General features: G+C 49.3%; 1 protein-coding gene and 1 pseudogene across 1 annotated transcript in view; one reads left to right on the forward strand and one right to left on the reverse strand.

The window, feature by feature from the left end:
- GALNT18 (polypeptide N-acetylgalactosaminyltransferase 18) overlaps nt 1–20,441 on the forward strand; it is a 338,519-nt gene that overhangs the window by 67,442 nt on the left and 250,636 nt on the right. The gene's annotated exons all lie outside the window — the stretch shown is intronic.
- On the reverse strand, nt 5,923–6,387 carry LOC112407705 (dihydrofolate reductase-like; annotated as a pseudogene).

A 20,441-nucleotide genomic window follows, 5' to 3' on the forward strand; every position in this document is an offset into this window, starting at 1 on the left:
CCATTTTTTTTTTTTTTTTTTTGATAAGACTATAATTCTTTGGGTAAGGTTTGGGAAGGCAGGGTAGAGTGGTAATTAAGAACATTGGCTCTGAAATCAGGTAGAGCAGTGTCCCTATTCAGGTCTGCCCCTTAGAGCTGTGTGATGTAGTGCAAGTTACTCAGCCTCTCTGAACCTCAGTTTCTTCATCTGTAACATGAGCACGGTAATAGATTTCTCCCATAGTACCAGACCAGTGTTTCACAAAGTGTGAATTAGAGATAAGGTGCTTGAGAAAAGTGAAGATTCCTGTTTGGGGGTGTGGCCCAGAGTTACACACCAGGTGATTCTCACTGGATGCACACATAAGTTTGAGAGCCATAACCCTAGACTGTTAGCTCCCTGAGTGAGGGAACCACGGCTTCACATTGTGCCCCAGTGCCTAGCACAGCTTCGGGCACACGCTGAGCGCTCACTAAGTTTTTGGTTGAATAACCAAATGGCTTTAGGACTTGATGCAGCCAAAGCACTTAGTGTAGTGCCTGACACAGAGCAAGACCTCTGTAGATATCCAAGTGTTTCATTATTAATAATAGGGAAGGTATGTCTCTGTAAATAAATCAGCAGGACCCAGCACTCCTGGCACACAGAACACAGTCAACCCCTCCCCACGTGTACGGAAGGTTGGGTCCCCTCCATTCCCATTACAGTGTGCCTGGTTTCTCTGAGGCTGACAACTGAGAGCCAGAGGAGGCTGGGCCACCCACATGCATGGGGTCTTGGTGTCCTGGTTGGGCCCACTGGCCATCTGCTTCTTTTCTTTGGAGGGGATACTGAAGCCTGAGGACCTCCGGGCTGATGAGGGACACACGTGTTCACCATTCCAGAGCCCAAGGCATCCATTTTTATTAGGTTTGCAGACAATCATGACAGAAGACTGGGCTGGCTTTTTATTGTTCCAGGTTTCTTGGCTTGGACCGAGAGAGAGGAAAAATTATTTAGAAAAGGCTTTTCCTGTCTGAAGAAGAACGGGTGTTTCCGGAAGCCACCAGAGCCCAAAGCACCAGCATGGGAGGTAGGGGGAAGGACATGGGAAACAATGCTGCACCCTCTCCCGTCCCCCCACCCCACCCCCTGCAACACATTTGAAGCCCAGGTCATGTCCCTGAGCCACAGGATGCAGGAGACGGGGATCTAACCTAGGGCCCTTCACTTTACAGAAGAACAAGCCTGGAACTCTGGGAGAGATGGAATTTGTGCAGGTCAGTGGGTGGCTGGGGTGAAGCTGAGCCTCGGGGCTGGTGTGCTGAATGCTAAAGCCAGGCCCTTCCCCATGCCACTCTTTCCTGTCCCCTTCCCCACACCCCTGGCCTGCCTCACCCCATTCCCCCAGGGTGAAAAAGGCTCCAGCAACACTTGTGAGTGACCACCCTGTGCAGAGATGGTGCAGACAACGGGCACAGGGTAGCTGCTATGGTCTAAATGTTTGAGTCCCCCCCCACCAGATTCATATGTTGAAATCCTAACCCCCCAGATGATGGTATTAGTAGGTGAGGCCTTTGGGAGGAGATTAGGTTATGGGGTGGAGCCCTCGGGAATGGGATTAGTGCCCTTATGAAAGAGGCTCCAGAGAGATCCCCAGCCCCTTCCATCTGTGTGGATGCAGAGAGAAGGTGCTGGCTATGAACCAGGAAGAGGGCCCTCACCAAAACACAGCCATGCTGGCATCTTGATCTTGGAATTCCTGTCTCCATAACTGTCAGAAATAACTTTCTGTTGTTTCTAAGCCACACAGGTATTTTGATCTGGCAGCTTGAACAGGCTAAGACCGTAGCAGAGAAGGGACATCCCCACCCAGATATTGAAGGCATGACAATCTCCTGACTGCAGGGTTCCCAGAGTCCCCACTGAGCCCCCTTTACCCTGCACCGAGCCCCTGTCATTTCAGCCAGCCAGGGGAGTGGGCACAGGACTGGGGCCTGAGGTGGCCCAATTAGGAGATGGGGATGAAGCTCCGATGGTGGACACCTATGCCAGAGATGCCATTTTCCCTGAGACCCTTCCTTGGGTTCTGCGCCTGAGGACCCACACTTGTCACAGATCAGCAAGGCTGGAATTAACTCAACAACTTCCTGAAATGGAGGCTCTAGAAACATCTAAGACACGGCAGCCATTCAGGCAGAGCTCATTGTTCTCTAAATGGCAGAAATACCTGGGAAGCCGGTGCCTCCCTAATAATAGTAACTAACATTGAGCACTTGCCTCGCACCAGACCCTTCCCACATACTTTATGTAACATTTAATGCTTACAACAACCTATGAGGAAGGTCAGATTATTTACTCTTCCTCCGGATGCTCAGAGAAGTGAAGAAAGTTGACTGAAGTCACACAGCTAGAAAATGGTAGAGGTAGGATTTGAACCCAAGCAGCTTAACTCTTCACCTCTTCACTCCACATTCTCTTCTCGATAGCCAGGTTCTTCCTCTTTGAGCTTGGCTTGTTTGCTTTCTGTAACTAGGGTGTGGAAAGAGTTATTCTACATGTGAAAAGTTATACTTGCATGTGAAAAGCAAGTAGCATATGGCAGGTTCTTCATTCATGTATTTTTTATTCATTCATTCATTGAAAAATGGTTAAGTGTGTGCCAGCACCGTGCTCTTTGCAAGAATGACTAAGCTGGGGTCCCTGCCCACAAAGAGCTCATGGTCTGGAGGTGAGACAGATATCTAAAGAAACATGCAGATGTGGAACTAGGAGCGCTAAGGGGAGGAAGCCCAGGTTGCTATGGTAGCACAGAGGTGGCTATGACTTGCTCTATCCGGTAGGGTAGAGAGAGTGAGGGAAGGTTTTAAGAGGAGGGGGGTTGGGCTAGATGAAGAACTGTTCCCACAGTGGTGGCCCGGGGCGGGGGCCAGTGCAGGAAGGGCCTTATATGTCGGGCTAATGGATTACGACTTGATGGTGCAAGCCTTGGAGAGCCACGGAAGAACAATAAATAGCGTGGCATGATGAGATCTGCGGTTTAGAAAGACCACGCTGGTGGAGGATGGCTTGGAGAGGGTAAGGCTGAAGGCAAGGAGTCCAACTGGGAGATGACTGGATGAGTGCAGGTGAGAAAGGCCGTGGGTGGGAACTAGCACAGTAGTGGAGGAAATAGAGGTGGAGTTTGAGGAAGACTTGGTGACCAACCAGGTATGGGAAGGTGAGAGGGAGGAGTTGGGGTTGATTCTGCGTGTGAAGCATGCGTGGAAATGCAGGCAGTTGTTCAGGCGGTGGCAGGTTGCCCTGTTTGGGGAGGGAGGGTGAAAGAGCTTATAGGTGCAGAGTGGGACAGTGAGAAATGTTGGCAGCCACAGTGTCACCCCATTAATCTCAGCCAGTGGGGAACGCTGCGGTCTCAGGACTGGATGTGGGCAAGCCAGGAAGCCTGTTGCTTGCTCTGTTTCCTCAGGAGCCAGGCGGCATGCCTCAGTGACAACATTTCTGGTTTCCAAATTCACTACCACTGTTGAAAAGAGAGTTGTATCATTGCACAAACCTTGGAGCAAATCTGATGCATTTTATAGGGTTGCTATAGACGGGGAGGATTTTTCTAACCCGTTTTCCCTCTCTGACAAAACAGCATTTGAGTATACAGCACCGCCATCAGCAGCCTTTCTGCCGACTACACTTTTCTGTTTGGGCACTAGAAGACCTGCTTTCTGACACACGTGTCTGCTGAGTTGATGTGTTTTCATGATCAGAGGGAGTCACACAGAGGTGCTGCTGTATCTTTCAGTGCTTGTTGAGGGCAACTTTTTGAAGCGTATGTCTCATTAGAGGTGGCAGGAAAGTATAAAGGGTCACCCCAAAGTCTCAGAGCAAGCCAAGGGGAACCTGCAGAAGGCAGATCAGGAATCAGTTTCCAGGGCCTAGGGGTGCGCTAATTGTGGGAGCCCCTCGGTGCAGCATCAGCGCTGCTAACGCGCTTGTCATGATCCCAAGCTTTCTGGTGAAACTTGGTAATTAAAGGGGGAACGTCAGTGACTCATATCAGCAAGGCACCACCTTCAGCTCTGGGAAAACTTCAGTGTGCCCACAATGCATGTGGACAAAACAAACCTAAACCACCCAGGAGTTCCAGGCAGGCTATTGTCCTAGCACCAGGGATGCAAGAGTTGCAAGTTTCCATAGCAACGAGGCAGAGAAACAATTATCACGCGCCTTCCAGGGCCCTTTGCCAAGGTTACAAGGACACCGTCTCAGCGCTGGAGAAGATGACAGAACTGACTATCTCTGTCTAAAATGTTGACACGGAAGTGAAAAAGAGTTTATGGCACCACAAAATGTGTTTAGGATAATCTAGTCCAACTCCTTCAGTTTTCAGAGAAGGAAGCAGAGACCCAGAGAGGTTAAGCCCCTCATCCTAGGTTGACCAGCTTGGGAAGGGCTGGGCTGCAGTGCCACCATGGCTTTCTGGTCCCTGGCCCAGTGCCCTCTTCTACCCTCCCTGGGGTTGGTACTGGGAATAGAGGTGCCCCTCGTCTCTGCCAGGTGCTGTGTCCCAAAGCCATACATCATGTTTGTGTAAAGAAAATTCCGGTCCACCATCGACTTCCTCGGTAGCCTGAGACGCTGTCTTCTTTACTTCCAACCCCTCTTCTGGCAGCACCTGCTAACACTTTGGTGCTCTGGTTTTGTTCTGTTCTGTTTTGCTCCCTAAGATCCAGACATAGCTTTTCTTCCGGCTTTTCTTTTTTTTAACAGTTTGCTGCATGCTTTTCCCCACATATGAACATTTATTAAACATTTTAAGTATTATACACAATTTGCTTCTTTTACTTAGCAGTTTGGGGCGTTTTTCTGTCAGTACTTCATTCTTTTTAGCTGCTGCAAATGTTACATTTTATAGACATATTGGTTGGTATTTCTTATTAATCAACATTTGGGCTGTTCCCAAGTTTGAAAAAAAAAGTTGCAACAAGTACTCTTGGGTCCATTTCTTTGTTCAGGATTCATTTCTAGAAGTGGAAGTTCTGGGTCCAAACCCAGAATATTTTGAATTTTAATTGATATTGCTAACTTACATTCTAAAAAGTTGTACTAATTTATAAGGCAGAAAATGCTATTTTTCTTCTTTTTGGGTACTTAATCTAAATCTTCGCTAACATAATGGGTAAAACATGTTTTAATTTTCATTTTTTAATTCTGTGAAGTTTAGTTTCTAACTTACTAATGTTGGTTTCTAGCAGTATTCACTCTCAATTTATTACCTCTTTGAAGTTTTAATTTTAGCCATTATGCTTGATATTAGATTATTCTTTTTTGTAAAGAGCAGCCAGTTCTTGTTCTATCATTGTAACATTCCATGCAATCTCATTGAAGATCAGAAACAAAGTTTTGTAAGGTCTTAGACCTTCTCCTTTAACAGCAGAAAAGGTAGTCTCGTACCTGTCTCTTTACTACCCCTGTGGAATATCCTGGAGTTCTCAACTTATTGACTCCTGGTCTGAGTGAACAGAATTTTTTTAAGGAGTGTGATATAAAGTAATTCACAGTCCCTGTTTTGATCTAATTTTAATAACTGAATGCTAGCTCTTCTGTTTGTAATCCATTTCTGACCTTTGGACCCATCTGCCTAGCTCCTAGCTCTATAGGCTCTGGTTTCAGCTCATGCTACCAGGGGACTCTCCCACTTCGGGCTGTCTTGGTAGATGTTCTACCCTTGGCAGGTGCTGGTCACCTATTCTTGACTCCTGATGGGCATTCAGGCAGTTACAGCAAAGAAATGTTTCACAAATGGTATCTGATACAGTCTAGTTAAGATTAATGAGGAGTAAAAGTACTTTGCTTAGAAATAATTATCCATAGATCTAAAATCAACAAATGTCTCTACAACAAAAAATACATAATTTGGGGGAGGGGCAGGAGGAGGCTTGAAATAGATCAGAAGACACTTTCACATTAATTGTTCTTTTCATATACTTCAAATCTGTACTTAATGCCTTTCTCCTCCTGGACATCAGAAGGAACACCTGGATATCTGGGAGAAGTTTGTATTTTTCCAAATCAATTTCTGGAAAAAGTGTGTCACTTTCAAATTCCTGCATGATCCTTGTCACAAATAGTCTAAGATGGCCTGGCCTGCTCATGGCTTCCTTATAAACAGAACTGCATCCCACTATCCAAACCATGTCCACTTGATTTGTTAATTCTGGTTGCTCAATAAGTTTTAAGGCATCATCCAGACTTTTGGCAAGAAAATGAGCTCCCTGTGGAGGTTCCTTGAGTTCTCTACTGAGAACTCTATTAATTGTGTCCTTTAAAGGTCCATTCTTCTCTGGAATGGAGAACAGGTTTCCTGCCCGTAATCACCAAATTCTGTTTACCTTCTACTGAAGAGGTTGTGGTCATTCTTTGGAAATACCTGTAGGCTTTCCTGAGCCAGGGCCAGGGCAGATCCTCGTTCTTGCCTATGCCCGTGTTCTGGGACCCAGCAACAATGCAGTTTAGTGGACGAACAACGACAGCAGCAGAAAATACTTCCAAGCTAGCACGTCACACAAACATGGGGATTACCCACCAGCTTGGCGTGAAATTTTTCCTCTTCCAGCTTTTTTTTTTTTTTTTTAACATCTTTATTGGGGTATAATTGCTCCACAATGGTGTGTTAGTTTCTGCTTTATAACAAAGTGAATCAGTTATACATATACATATGTTCCCATATGTCTTCCCTCTTGTGTCTCCCTCCCTCCCACTCTCCCTATCCCACCCCTCCAGGCGGTCACAAAGCACCGAGCTGATCTCCCTGTGCTATGTGGCTGCTTCCCACTAGCTATCTACCTTACGTTTGGTAGTGTATATATGTCCATGCCTCTCTCTCGCTTTGTCACAGCTCACCCTTCCCCCTCCCCATATCCTCAAGTCCGTTCTCTAGTAGGTCTGTGTCTTTATTCCTCTCTTACCCCTAGGTTCTTCATGACATTTTTTTTTTTTTTTCCAACTTTTGAGGAGAGTCTTTAATGAATCAGTAAATAAACTGAAGTAGTTGAGATGGATCCATTAGTTCATTGGTGGGGAGCCAGGGGCCCTGGAACCCTTCTCAGGCTTCCCTGTGGACCGCTTCCCTCTGTGCTCCTAGCAATCCAACCTCACGACTGCGTGGTGTTTCCACTGTTGGAGCTGGGTCCTCCTGGGGCCTTCTGAGAGGTGAGCGTGAGGCTTCTCTGGCTCAGGCCTGTGTCTCTTCCTGTGTTGAAAGTGGATTTTCCTGCAGGAGGATGTGAGCAGTAAGAATGTGTCAGGACAGCTCTCTGGAGGGGTGGCCAGACCAAGAGACGGCTACTTGCTTCCTTGTCAGGAGAGGCCTCTGGGTTTAGCTCCAACTCTGGGCCTACATGGCAAGTTCCAGGAGGCCATGGTCTGAGCATCTCTCTCGGGAAGGTTTGTCCCCAGGACAAAAGTGAAGGGAGAAGAAGAGTGAGGCTTCTCTGCTGACTTAGCCACACTTCTAGGCAAGAGGAGCACGGTGGGTAGGAAGGTGCCTTCCATCAGTCTGGAGCCCTTGAGAGGGAGCCTGGGTGTCAGATGTGAGGGCAGAAGCGCAAGCTCCAGATGGATTTGTTATCAGCACTGGGCCCCATGCAGAGCCAATGCACAGTTCCCTTTTGTCAGATGATTGAATTCATTCATTCAGCATGAGCTGAGCACCTACTACCTGCCGGGCACTCTCTCAGCCCAGGGAAAGAGCACAGAGCAAGACAGTTACGGCCCTGCCGCTGGGAAGCCTACATCCTGGGCTGAGTAAACAGGAAGGCTGAGGGCCTCCAGAGCTCTGACGGTGGGAGGGTGGGCGGATATGGGGTACCCTTGCCAGCAAAGGAGCCCCCAGGTTCTTGGAATTTCTGTCCTGAGGGCTGGGGTAGGAGATCTGGCAGCGCTGTCCAGATGGGGATGATACCAAGAAAAAGGAGGAGAAAGCGGGGGAGGTCTGAGCACCTACAGTGTGTGTTCCGGGGGCCGGGAAAGCACCTTTTCCATATGGTCAACTGTAATCCTCCCGGACACCCAGTGAGGCCGTGGTCATTGTTACCATTTACAGATTTGCGGAAAGGGTGAGCAGCCTTCCTGAGGCACACATCTTGGAAGTTGAGGATTCCCCCACAGGTCAGTGGACGCCATTCCATCAGCAGAAGGCCAGCTGTGTGAGGTCCCCAGAGGAGCCCCTCAGGCTCTGAGGCCTCAGGCTTGTTTTTTCCAGCATCAAAGTGTTTGCCTCAGGTGATGACACCCTGGCCTCTCCCATCCTGCAGACTCGGGCCTAATGGAGCTGGTATTGGCCCAGCACGTTGGCTGGTGTCAGAATAGGAGGACAGATGCCCCTGGGGGATCGGCTGAAATGGATGCGCATCTGGAAGAGCAGCTTCCTCACCCGGTGGCCTTCCCAACCCCAGTGTGGCGCTGGGGATGATGGCAGAGGGTGGCCTGCTTGCAGCACTGACCTTGTGCTCAGAGCCAGAACGGTCAAAGTGACGGAACGGGTTTGAATTCCATCTCCGCTGCTTGCTTTTTGTGTAGCCCTGAGCTAGTCACCCAGACTCTCTAAGCCTTAGTTTCATCATCAGCAAATCAAGGGTGGCCACAACTACAGCACAAGGCTGTGATGAGAATGCGCACAGATAAGATAGGGAACACACTAGCAGTGTCTGGCACGCAGTAAATGCTAATAACCAGTAGCGCTCATGATTGATGTTAATAGATTATATCAGTATCAGATCGTACTCCGCCGTGTATCTGGGGCTGGGCTGTAGGGCATGGTTTATTCTGGTGGCCGAGTGCTTGGGGCACAGACACTTACGGCAAATAGAGACGTCAGGTTTTACAGCAGAGGATTCCAAACTTCCCTGTCATTGGAACCCCCGGGGGTCTTGTTATAGATTCAGGGTTGGGGGTTATAACCCCTCCCATTCCTTCCTCCCTTGCTCCCCAGAGATTCCCATTCATGGGTCTGGGGTAAGGTTTTGAATCTGTGTTTGTAACAGAATCCTCAGGTGACCCTGTTGCAGGAAGTCCAAGGACTAGATTTTGGGCAGCATTGCTTTAAAAGCTCTTTTTTCCAGCCCTGGCCAGCCTCGTGGCTGGCTCTCCTCCACGGCCGGGCTGGAGCCGTCACCTCAAATCATGCTACTCTTCCCTGGGCAGCCCTGGAGATGCACATGGACAAATCCTTTCTCCTCAGCTTTCTGTCTAGACACCATGCAGACCTACACAATGTTTTCCCCTTAAAAACGTGATCACCTGTCTCTGGGTGACCACAATTTCTAAACTCTCTCCTAAGAAGCATGGTTAGAGAAGGGATTTTTTTTTTTCTGACTTGGCAATCCATTTTAAACGTGTTATAAATGTATAATGATATATCTGCCTGTGTTTGTATATGGAACGCTCCCTAGCAAATGCAGACTGGGGTAGCACAGTGGTTAAACATACAGACTGTGGCACTGGACTGTCTGGGTTTGAATCACAGCTCTGCCCCTTACTAGCTGTGTGACCTTGGGCAAGTTATACAACTTCTCTGTCCTCAGTTTCCTTATTTTTGGAATAGGACTAATAGTAGCACCTATCCCCCAGAGTCGTTAGAAGGATTGGCTGAGTTAATATTGATGAAGCACTTACAACAATGCCTGACCCATAGCGAGCCTTCACTGTAGAGAGTGAAATGTAACTGCATGAGACGACCTGGGAGATCCAGGGAGCGTGGGCATCGCATGCATTCCAGGAAAGTAAAGAAGTTTAGGTAATGATGCTGACTGGCTTAGCCAAGCCCTGTTCTTTCCTGACACACAGTTCTGCCTTGAAGGAATTGAACAAGCCACAGTGGTGGTGAAAGAAGCCCTGTGTGTGACCACCATGTATGAAGCAAAACATCGTTTTGCTGAACCCCATTAGCAAACTCTGTAAAGCCTTGTCTTTGGAGAATCTCTCTAGCTGTGATCTATCTAAGTGGCATGTAGACACCGGGGGACTTTTCCCTTTGTCTCAATCTTTCTTTCCAAGGTTTCGAGTTGCTGAAGGTCTGGTTTTCTCGACAGAAGAGCTATAGAGGAAGAACCTGATGTAGGGGAGGCAGGAATTAGCAGAGACCAGAACAGCCGTGTCCAATCAGGTCTTGAGCGATGATGGCAGACAAAGGAAGGGAAGCTCTGTACCCCTTCCTCTTCTCCCCGCCCTGCCAGGTTAGCCTGCCTTGCCTCCCTTGGGAGGTGGGACAGCAACGTGGCTTAGCACTGGGCCTTGGGGCAGACCCGGCTGGACAGCCTGGCCTGGTACCTAGTAGTGTTATGATCTTGGGAACTTTGCTAACCGGTCTGATTGTCTTTGGTAAAATAAAGGTGAGAGCAGTACCTGTGTCACTGAGTTGTTGGGTCAAGTTCAACAAGGTAATATATATAAAGTGCCTGGGACTCCATGAATGAAACCTTTTCTTATTCTTTTTGCTGGGTGGTCTTTTCCATGGGCCCAGGCTAGCCCAAGGTCTTGATAATTCAGGTCTTTCCCTGTACAGACTCCTTCAAAGAATAGTCCAGAATAGTTGGAGAGGGAATGGAGATTGAAAGACCAGCTTGCTTGGACCAACCCATGAGTTACTGTGTATGTGTTTGGACAGGATGTGGGTGAGGGGCTTGGAGCTCCTTGGGGAGGGACTACTCTCCACATGGTAAAGGGCCTCCTGGTGATTTCATGTGACTCTTGTGGGCACTCCAGAAGCAGTTGCAGGAAGTGAGGGAATGGGCAGAAACGCATGTTTCTGAGTGAGCAGGGAGCAGGGCAGAGCCCAGCATGGTACATGGTCCCCAGGGTAGAAACAGAGTGAAGTAGTGGGCCAGGCAGGAAATGCACTTACGGGTCAGGTTGGGTGGGCCTGGGTCACCGAGGTGGCAGAAGAGGTCTGGAACACATCTGCCAGTAGGCTGTACCCGCACTTCCAAGGAGGAAGTTACTGCATACCAGTTGGTCAGGCGGACCTAGCAGGACCTTCTGTGGGAGCTCAGAAGGTCCGGCCAATGGCAGCTGGGCCTAGCCATCCGGCTGGGGCAGAGCAGGGCCGTGCTCCCTGAGGAGTGGCACCGGCTCAGGGCCCAGCCCTGGAAATTGGAGCCCAGGGGAACAAGGGGTCAGCCCTAGGACATCGGAACTTGGCCCTGTAGGACAACAGAGGCAACACAGAAAAAAATGACCAGGAGACTGCACCCAGAGCTTTGCCATATGCCAACTATCACATTATTTCAAATGAATTTTCACATCAACCCAACGAAGAAAGTATTGTTGTCATCATATTACCGATGAGTAAACTGAGGCTCCTTTAGGTTCACTGACTCGCCCAGTGTTTCAGAGCTGCTCTGTGGCAGAACCAGGAGTGCCCAGGTCTGCCCGCTCAGAATCTCATGCTTTTATCCAGGTACCAGAGTGCCCAAGTCTCCAGCTGGTGGGGCCAGGGTCTGCCTCACCAACAGAATTCTTCACACATTCTTTTGTGTTATATAGAAAGCACCAGGCTGTGGGCTGAGAGCCACAGTGATGCTCCCTGGGACTTTGGAAGGGACCTGGTGGAGTGCCTCATCCAATCTCCTCTATTTAAAGGTAAGGAAATGGAGGTTCAGAGAAGTTAACAGCCTTGCCTGGGGTCACTCAGAAGACAATGGCAAAGCCAGGACCCGAACCAGGCCTGCTGGCTCCCCACCCCTGTTGTCTCCACTGCATTGAGCTGTTTTCCTCCCACACTGAAGAAAATTCGGGCAGACTCCTTATGGGACCCTGCTACATAAGGGGCATCAACAGAATCAGACATTTAAAGGCCACCAGCATATCTCCCTGGACAGGTGGCAGGAGCAATTTGTCTGCAGTTGCATTTGTAAGCACAGCATGGAGAACTCATCAAGAAGCCGGCAAGGATTGCACAGGTCCTATTTGTCTACTAATTAAAACAAGGGAAATGCCAGGGGAAAAGAAGATGGATTGGGGAAAAGATGGAAGTTTTCAAGTCACGCGGAACGGCAGTAGGGTGGCAACCGCACGTCTTGGGCAGGGATAGTTCTGCACCTCATTGGGCGTGTGGGTGCCTTTGACTCGGCCACTGCGTTCTCATCTGTCTTCCTGACTGGCTGAGCATCTTGAGGACAACACTGTGTCATCTTTACCTTTGCATGAGCAGCATGCAGCACCGGGTCTGGCATGGAGTAGATATTCCGCAAATGTTTGTTGAATGACTGACTGAATGATTGAAAACCATTACTGAGGGTAAGGGTGAGACCAAATGGCTGGTCAGAGCTCTCCTTTCATATTACACCTGCCATGGGCTCAGTGCCTCCAGATTTGGCTTGCAGAGGGCCCTGGGAGATCCCATGGTCATCCTCTGCCTCTTTGAATATTGGCCTCCCTTGGGAGCCATTACCTTGGTGTTAGGGATCACCACTGGAGTTTGTTAGGGCTGACTAGCTGTGGCCAGGGGCCTGAACCAACAGGCTATAGTCAGAGGCCTGGATGCCAGGGTCAGGTTGCCCCAGTTGGAGTCTTGGCTTCATCACTTTCCAGCTGTGTGACCTTGGGCAAGCTGCTTGACCTCTCTAAGCCTGTTTCCTTATCTGTACAATAGGGGTCATAGCATGGGGAATGGTGAGGATTGAATGAGACAACGTACAGTGCTGGCACCTAGTAAGGAAGGGCTCAATCCATGTTAGGTCTTTGTACTATCATTTCCTGAGGGGCCTGGGAGCGTGGCTGCTCCCTCTGCCAGGTCGGGGGTAAGCAAGCCCTGGCTATGTGCCCATCTTGCCTTTGTTTAGGAGCACAAAGGAGAGCAGGAGATAATGAGGCAGAGAGGAGAGGAGTCTATTAGAAGTGGCAGCAGGAGAAGCTATCGGATATAGAGACGTGCGCCCGGGGAAAACCTGGGCTTGGATAACATTTCCATTCTGTTTCCGTCATCCATAACTTGGTTATTTAAAGTGCAGGGAAAAAGCCAGAATACGCTGTCCTGTTTGTACAAATGAGGTTTATAAATAGCTGCTGTGGAGAGCCGGCATCGTGGAGAGACCAGGCTGCCCACAGTGAGCCCTGACTCAGTGCCGTGGGGGCCGGCTCTGCCGATCTGGAGATGTTTTGTGTCTGTCTCTGAGCCACTGTCACCTCGCTCCCAGTGGCTCCTTAGGGAGACCTACACGCTTCTACTTTGGGGATAAGAAGCACTGTGGCATTTGAATGGGATTGGAGGGCATTGGCATCATTGGGTGTGGCAGAGATGGCAGGATTTGGAACAGGGCAGACTTGGGTTCGAATCCCATTCCATCACTTACCAGCTGCGTGACTGCTGGCAAATTGGCCTAGCCTCAGTTTTTCCTCTGTTCACTATATATCACACTTTAGGGTTGCTGTGAAGATGGAGCTTCTTCCTGCGGGCAGCTTAGCAGGAGCTCTCACTAGTTTTGGCAAGATAGGCGGGTACTTCTGAGGCCAGACAACCGCAAGATTTTTAGGGGCCTAGAAATTAACTAATGGCTGGGGAGTAGCAGGGGTAGACAAGGGACCAGGATGACATCTGGTCACTATGATGGAGCAGGTGTGCCCAGGCCCCACTTTGGGTCCCAAACAGATCCCAAACTTTGAGCCATCTGACCTTCAGAGGATGTCTAGTTATCATTATTATTATAATTATTAAGCATCCTCATTGCTGTCTACTTAGTCACCTGGCATTTCAGTTTCTATCAGTGACATAGACTGTCTGCAAATTATCTGCCGTTGAGTTCCCACCCCAGCCTTGCTCGGGAGTAGGCTGAGGGATGTGTTAGCAGCTCAGTTCTCCTGATGCTCTGATTCTCAACCATGTATCTGACCATCAGAAAGCCCTTGTCTGGCAACTTACCAACACCCTGGCTTTGACTAAGGACCGGCCTCGAAGCAGTTCCGGGGAAGCCCTGGTGTTTTCTGTAGGACTGCAGCCACCGACACCATCTGTGTGTTGTTCAAGACGACCTGAGCTCAGGCCTTGAGCAGTTTGGCCCTCTCCAGGACTGTGAGCTTTCTCTTTGGACTTAAGCATGCCATTGGATTTCCTTCTCAGATTCAGTTCAGTTTTACAAGCATTGATTGAGCACCTGCTATTTGGCTGTAACTATGGTCCTGGCAGGGGGGGCAACAAAACAGCACGGTGGCCTGGGATGGGGCAGGGCCTGCACTCACCTACGGTTGAATGATTCTCCACTGCTCATTAGCTGTGTGGTTTTTGAATTGTTCCCCTGACCTATGAGCCCGGGCTTGCCACTTGTAAAATGAGACTGATTATCTACATGGTCTTTAGAATAGAGAAATGGCTCCATAGCAGGTATTCAATGAATGGTAGTCAGCTTTTTCTTCTGCTCCTCTCTCCTTTCGTCTCCCTTCCTCCTTCCTGCTGTCTCCCACTCCCCCCTTCTTTCCTTGCGCTCAAGGAGTTTACCATCGAGTAGGGTCAGGCAGAGACCTAGACTAAACATTTCAAAACGGCATCAGGATGGGAGCAGGTACTGGGAATTCTTGGATACAGAGATGGACGCCCACAGATGGTTTCCTTCTGTCAGCCTTGGAAGTTCAGGGAAAAGCTGAGTCACGTGTGTGTATCGGGATGCAGGCACAGGGCTGAACGTGTATATAGCCTGCCTGTACCCACACTCACACACACACGTGCATCATATAGACATGTACATTCATACCTATCAGAAGGGAACTGGCACAAATTAGGACTTACCCCATTGTTTCACATAGAGAGGCCATAACGAAGAGGTAAAGACGGAATTAAAGGTCAAGAATGGTGCGGTGTCCAGAGACTCACAATGCGAGGAAGCTCTGCCACACCTAGGGCTGGTGGAACAAGGGAAGAAATAGTGTTACCAAGGTAGGAGAGAGCCTGAGTCTTGGAAGTGATGCAGCCTGGCAGGAGCGATAGTCACAGAAGGACATGGCATACTGCCAGAGATGTGTCCCCCCACCATTCTCCTCTTATGCTCCGATTTTCTGCCATGCCTCCCATTGGCTGAGCCCTACCAAGGGAGGCTGGGTGATGCTATAGGCAGGAGCCTCCTTCCAGGGAACAGAGCCTGGCAGGGAAGAGCGAAGAGTGGACTCTTGAGAGGGTGCAAATGGAGAGTAAGCAGCAGGGATATGCATGGTGGATGCTTCTGCACAGGCACACATAGGCCAGCCAGAGCTTCTTCGTGCAGGCAGGAGGGGCGAGCGGGCAGGAGGGGGGCTGGGCAGGCATGGTGCAGCTGGATGATTCCCAAGCCCCCCCCACATGTCACTGGGAAGGGCTCTGAGAGGCCTCTGGATGGGGCTTTCTGCAGGATTTTCTCAAAGCCCATACACTGTAATGCCTCAGTTGTTTATGAGAAACCACGATTGGCTTCCAGCCTCCCTAGTCTTTGCTGAAGGCAGCAGTGGGTTTGTACATATTTGAGATAAATCTATGTGTAGTGTTTTCTCTTTCTGCCCCAGTGCCTGTGTTCAGGAGGCGTGAGAGGTACAGTGATGGCCCCGGGCAAGGGCTGCAGCTGGCTGGAGTCACGTCCTCAGAGCGTGCCCAGCTCGGAGTGGACATGGGCATCATGTGTCAGACTCTGTGAGTGACTTGGCCACGCCCTCACCTCCTCGAGGCCCCAGAGGCACTCCTGGGCTCCGGCCCCTTGGCTTCACATCCCCAGCTCTGCCCCCTCCAACACTGCTTCATCTCATCAGGGCTTTCCCAGGAACTGGGAGTTGGCGGCCCCAGGCTAAGCTTCCAGTCAGCACCCAGCAGTGCTGGGTGATGCAATGTTGATTGCAATGTTGTTTGCAGTGTTGATTGACAAGAGCGTGTGTGCTCTCTGCAGGCTGGCACAACTGACCAGTGTGGCCTTGGGTTGTGAACTCTGAAGGACCCCACAGGTGATTTAGTCCAGGTGGTGGGCAGCAGAGAACAGTGGTCGGGACCTCTGTCTCAAATCCTAGCTCCGTGCGGCCTGTGAGAGCTCCACAACTAAATGGTCAATGGTCTGCCACTCCTTTTCCTCAGTAAGATGCCTGCAGCACAATTTTTTTGAGCAGGTTGGCTTCCAGAAGGGTAAACTGCAAAAGGCACCCCGGATAGCTTATGGGCCTGTCTTGCCCATTTGCACATTGAGTATGTCTGTTCAGAGTGCTGTTTGGTTTTGGGTTCAGTTAATATTGCCCTGATATTGCTGAGAGAGTCCACACCTTGAAGGCATCTCCTGGTGGCAGAAATAGGGCTGCCCCGGAAGCAGCAGCCGAGAGAAAGGGTCTATCTTCCTGTTACCTGCTGAGGGAGGGCGTTTGCCCACTTCGTTTAAAAATTGCCTTAAGTTATTGAGCAGATATTAAGGTGGCAGGGAGCTAGTTCCCGGCCCTGCCCATTTAAGGGCTGGAATTTGCCCTCTCTGGGCTTCTCCTGTAACAAGGAAGAGCCATATCTGACTACATGTTGGATCTGTTTCTTTTACTTTAACCTTTGCTTCCCATTGCTTTTGTTCACTAAAAGGATACTGTCTATACATAATGGCCTGCCTCGGGGAACCATGCCCCCTGCCTGAATGTTATACCAAAATGCCTTTGATCAGGGAAACATCCAGACCCTGTCCACCCGCTGATGGCTGCAAGACAGAAGAAATTAACACATCCCCTCCCCGAGGCTGGCCATTCCAGGGGATATTTGCAAAACGTATGGCCTTTTTACTTTACTTCCTCGGTTCCTCCCCCTCTCTGTGCTATAAAAGAAACTGGCATGCAAACCCCGATAAGATGGTTATTTTGAGACTTTAGTCTGCCGTCTTCTCAGTCTGCCGGCTTTCCAAATAAAGTCGTATCCCTTGCCTCAGCACCTTGTCTTCGATTTATTGGCCTGTGTTGCTTGCGAGCAGAGCGAGCTTGAACTCTCTAATGTTCCTCTCTGCTGGCCTGGCCTTTCTGTGAGGGGCTTTGCATGTGAATAAGTCTGCCCCCGGGAGGAGGGGGGAGTTCCTGACAAATGAGGAAGGCCTGGGCTCCAGGAAAAGCTGCTCATGTGGGATTTAAGTAGATCTGTGGTACTGGAGCCATCTCCCAGCTGCCCTGCCCAAGAGTCCTGCAGTGCCAGGGACTGGACTCAGAGGACCTTCTGGAAGATGCAGGCATATTTCTGTAGCAAAATCCATACTGAGTGTGAAAACCAAGGAGAGCTACACAGGTATACACACTCATACACAGGCACACACCTATGAACAGTCTCTCATACATACACTCGCTTACAGACACGTGCAGTTGGTGTTTGGTCAGAACAGGTAAACCTGTTAGAGGAGATTGCTGACCGCATCTGTAGCGCCCAGCTTAATCCCCTTCTGGATAAGTTAGATTGATTTGCTCAGCACAGAGTGGAGACAGAGCTGGTGACTCTGTGCCATGGGTACCCAGCCAGTTCTGGGACAGGAGGCACCACATCCTGGTGCCAGGACCCCCTGGATCACAGAGATACAAAGAGAGAGGGCAGGGCTGAACTCCTTCCAGAGCTGCAAGTTCCCCCAGGAATCCCAGGCTGGCATGACTCATTAGTGCCTGGGTGGGATGCATGTCCCACACATCAAACCGCACCCCTCCATGAGCCCATACCTGGCCAATCTCGTCCCCTGAAGGGCTGGCGCCTGTGGACTTTGGGACTAGACTATGCAAGCTGGAGTTTGCATGCTATGGTCAAATTCATCCTCTCTCCACTCCTGGCTGTTCTTCCATCCCTAGAGGAGGCACTTGGCTAGGGAGGCAGTGTAGAGAGTGCTGAGAACACAGCTCTTTAGTAGGATGGAATCATATTTGCATCTAGGCCAGCTATGTAACTGGCTAAAGCCCTGAACCTTGTTTCTCTGTCTACAAAGTGAGGATATTTGAGCCCAACTCTTAGGCCTGCTGTGAGGCTTAAATAAATGCTCTATGAAAAGCCCCCAGCAGTGTGACTAGCATACAATAGGTGCTCAGTAAATGGGGAGCTCTCATCTCCTGTCTTTGTTTTATATTCTCCTGGCCAACCTACATGAGAGAACTAGACCCATTCAGACTCAGGTAACTCTTCATGCAGCCCGTGCTGGCCCAGCCAGCTCTGATGACAAGGGGCCAGGGTTCTGGCCTGCTCCTTTTTGATATGGTTTATCAGTCAGAAAACCAGAACCGCCACAGGGTGTGTGTGCGTGCGTGTGTGTAATAAAGAGATTTATTATAAGGAATTAGCTCACATGATTATGGAGGCTGAGAAATCCCTAAATCTATAGACAGCAAGCTAGAGAGCTGCTGGTGTAGTTCCAGTTCCAAAGCCAGCAGGCTCGTGTCCCAAGAAGAGCCAATGTTTCAGTCCCAGTCTGAAAGCAAGAAAAGACTGATATCCCAGCTCAAACTGTAATGCAGGAGGAGTTTCCTATAACTTGTGGAGGGTCAGCTTTTTTGTTCTATTCAGGCGTTCAACTGATTGGATGAGGCCCACCCACATAGAAGAGGACAGTCCGCTTTACTCAGTTTGCCAAATTCCATATTAATCACATCCAGAAACATTCTCACAGACACACCCAGAGTAATGTTTGATCAAATATCTGGACACTCTATGGCCCAGTCATGGCCCCACAAAATTTACCATCACACCTAGTATCTGGTGACCTCATGCATCAGTGGGTGTCCTGGCACAGCATGGGGATAGGCACCAGTCTTAGGACCTCCGGGAGCTTTTGGTCACCCCTGTGTAATACAGCAGAGGTTGTCCTCTGCAGTAGCTGAAGAGCACATCTTGGGTGGGCCCATCAGCTGTTCAGCCATGCAGATAGCAAAGCGTCTTGACCAAGACCCATATCAGCCCTGTGGGCCTCGCTTGGTAGCAGAAATGTCAAAGCTTTGCCCATCAGCCTGTCTAAAATAACTCTCGTTATCTTCTTCTCCCTTACCCCCTGGGTTTAACAAAAATCTTTGCCCTGTGGTCTGTACCACAAACCTGGGTATTATATTTAAAACCCCCATACCGTTCCGCCCCTACATCCTGATTGCTTTCAAGTCCTGCCAGTTTCTTTCTCCTTAATGTTTCCTTCTCAGATCCATTACTTTGTCCCCCCACTGCCGTCACCCGGGCCCTGCCTGGCATCATCTCTTGCTGCTTTCCTGCATCTTCTTCCCCAGTGGTTTTCTTGCCCTCAGTCTTGTCCCACAGAGCCTGTCATCCACGCTGTTGCCAGAGGAGCTCTCTAAAATAAGAGATCCAACTACATGATTCCCTTGTTAAGCATCTTATCAGCTTCTCACTATTAGTGTTTGTAAGCTGATGTTCTAAGAGCCAAATTCAGCTCACACTTACCAAAAAAAAAAAAAGAATTTGAATACTTTTACATACTGAAGGGTGTGTACCTTCCCGTTTGCCACCGTCCTCACCACTCCTTATTGTCTCACACCTGCTCACTTTCCTCCTTTGTTACTTGTCCAGTCCCTGGAGTCAGAGGCCCAAACGCTTGAGCATGAAATTTGAGTCCCTTCACAATTTGGCCTTGGCTAACCTTCCCAGATTTATTTTTAGGCAATTCTACCTAAGTACCGTGTGCCTAAGCCGTCCTGTTCTGTACCTTTCCCCAGACACACAGTATAGTTGACCCTTGAACAACAGGTTAATCCACCTGTAATTTATAGATAGCCCTTCTATCTGTGGTTCGGTCACATCCACAGATTCAACCAACTATGGATCGTGCAGTACTGTCGCATTTACTATGGAAAACTATCCAGGTATTAGTGGACCTGCACAGTTCACACTCTCATTGTTCAAGGGCCAGCTGTAGTCTTCCTCATTTCCATGGCTTCATCCGTGTTGTTCAGTTTGCTTGGGTGGCCTTCCTCTCTTTGAACCCCTGGCTAGTTGCTAGTTATCCTGTAACACTCTATTCATATGACACCTACTCTTTATAGGCTTTCCATAACATTCTCTAAGTCTCAGTTTCCTCCTCTGTAAAATGGGGGTAATCATAGGATCTACCTGATGGGGTTGTCACAAGGATTAAATGAGATAACCCAGATAAAGTGCTCAGCACCCTGTCCAACATGTAGAAAGTGCCCAAGAAATACTCAGCCACCTGCCTGCCTGGCATCTAGAGATGTCAGTGTTTTGGGCAGGGGCAACTATAGGGACTCTTCTGTCTGTCTTCGGCCAGGGTGCCTGAGTTTGACAGGCTTTTACCACTCACAGTTAAAGCAAATAGATAGTCATTAGTGTCCATCAGGCAGTAAATAGGAGACAGCCTATATTACAGATGCCTGGCTTGATGGGGTCATACAAGATTGGCGGTTGGGGGGTGGGATTTGTTAGGTCCAGAAAACTCTGCTTGAGAAAGCAAAACAGAGAAAATGAAACCTGGTTTTATAAATACATTTAGACTTGTTAAAAAAAAGTGTGTGTGTGTGTGTGTATGTGTGTA

This window comes from Neophocaena asiaeorientalis, unplaced genomic scaffold, assembly GCF_003031525.2.
Source record: "Neophocaena asiaeorientalis asiaeorientalis breed wild unplaced genomic scaffold, Neophocaena_asiaeorientalis_V1.1 scaffold504, whole genome shotgun sequence".
Classification (NCBI taxonomy): Eukaryota; Metazoa; Chordata; class Mammalia; order Artiodactyla; family Phocoenidae; genus Neophocaena; species Neophocaena asiaeorientalis.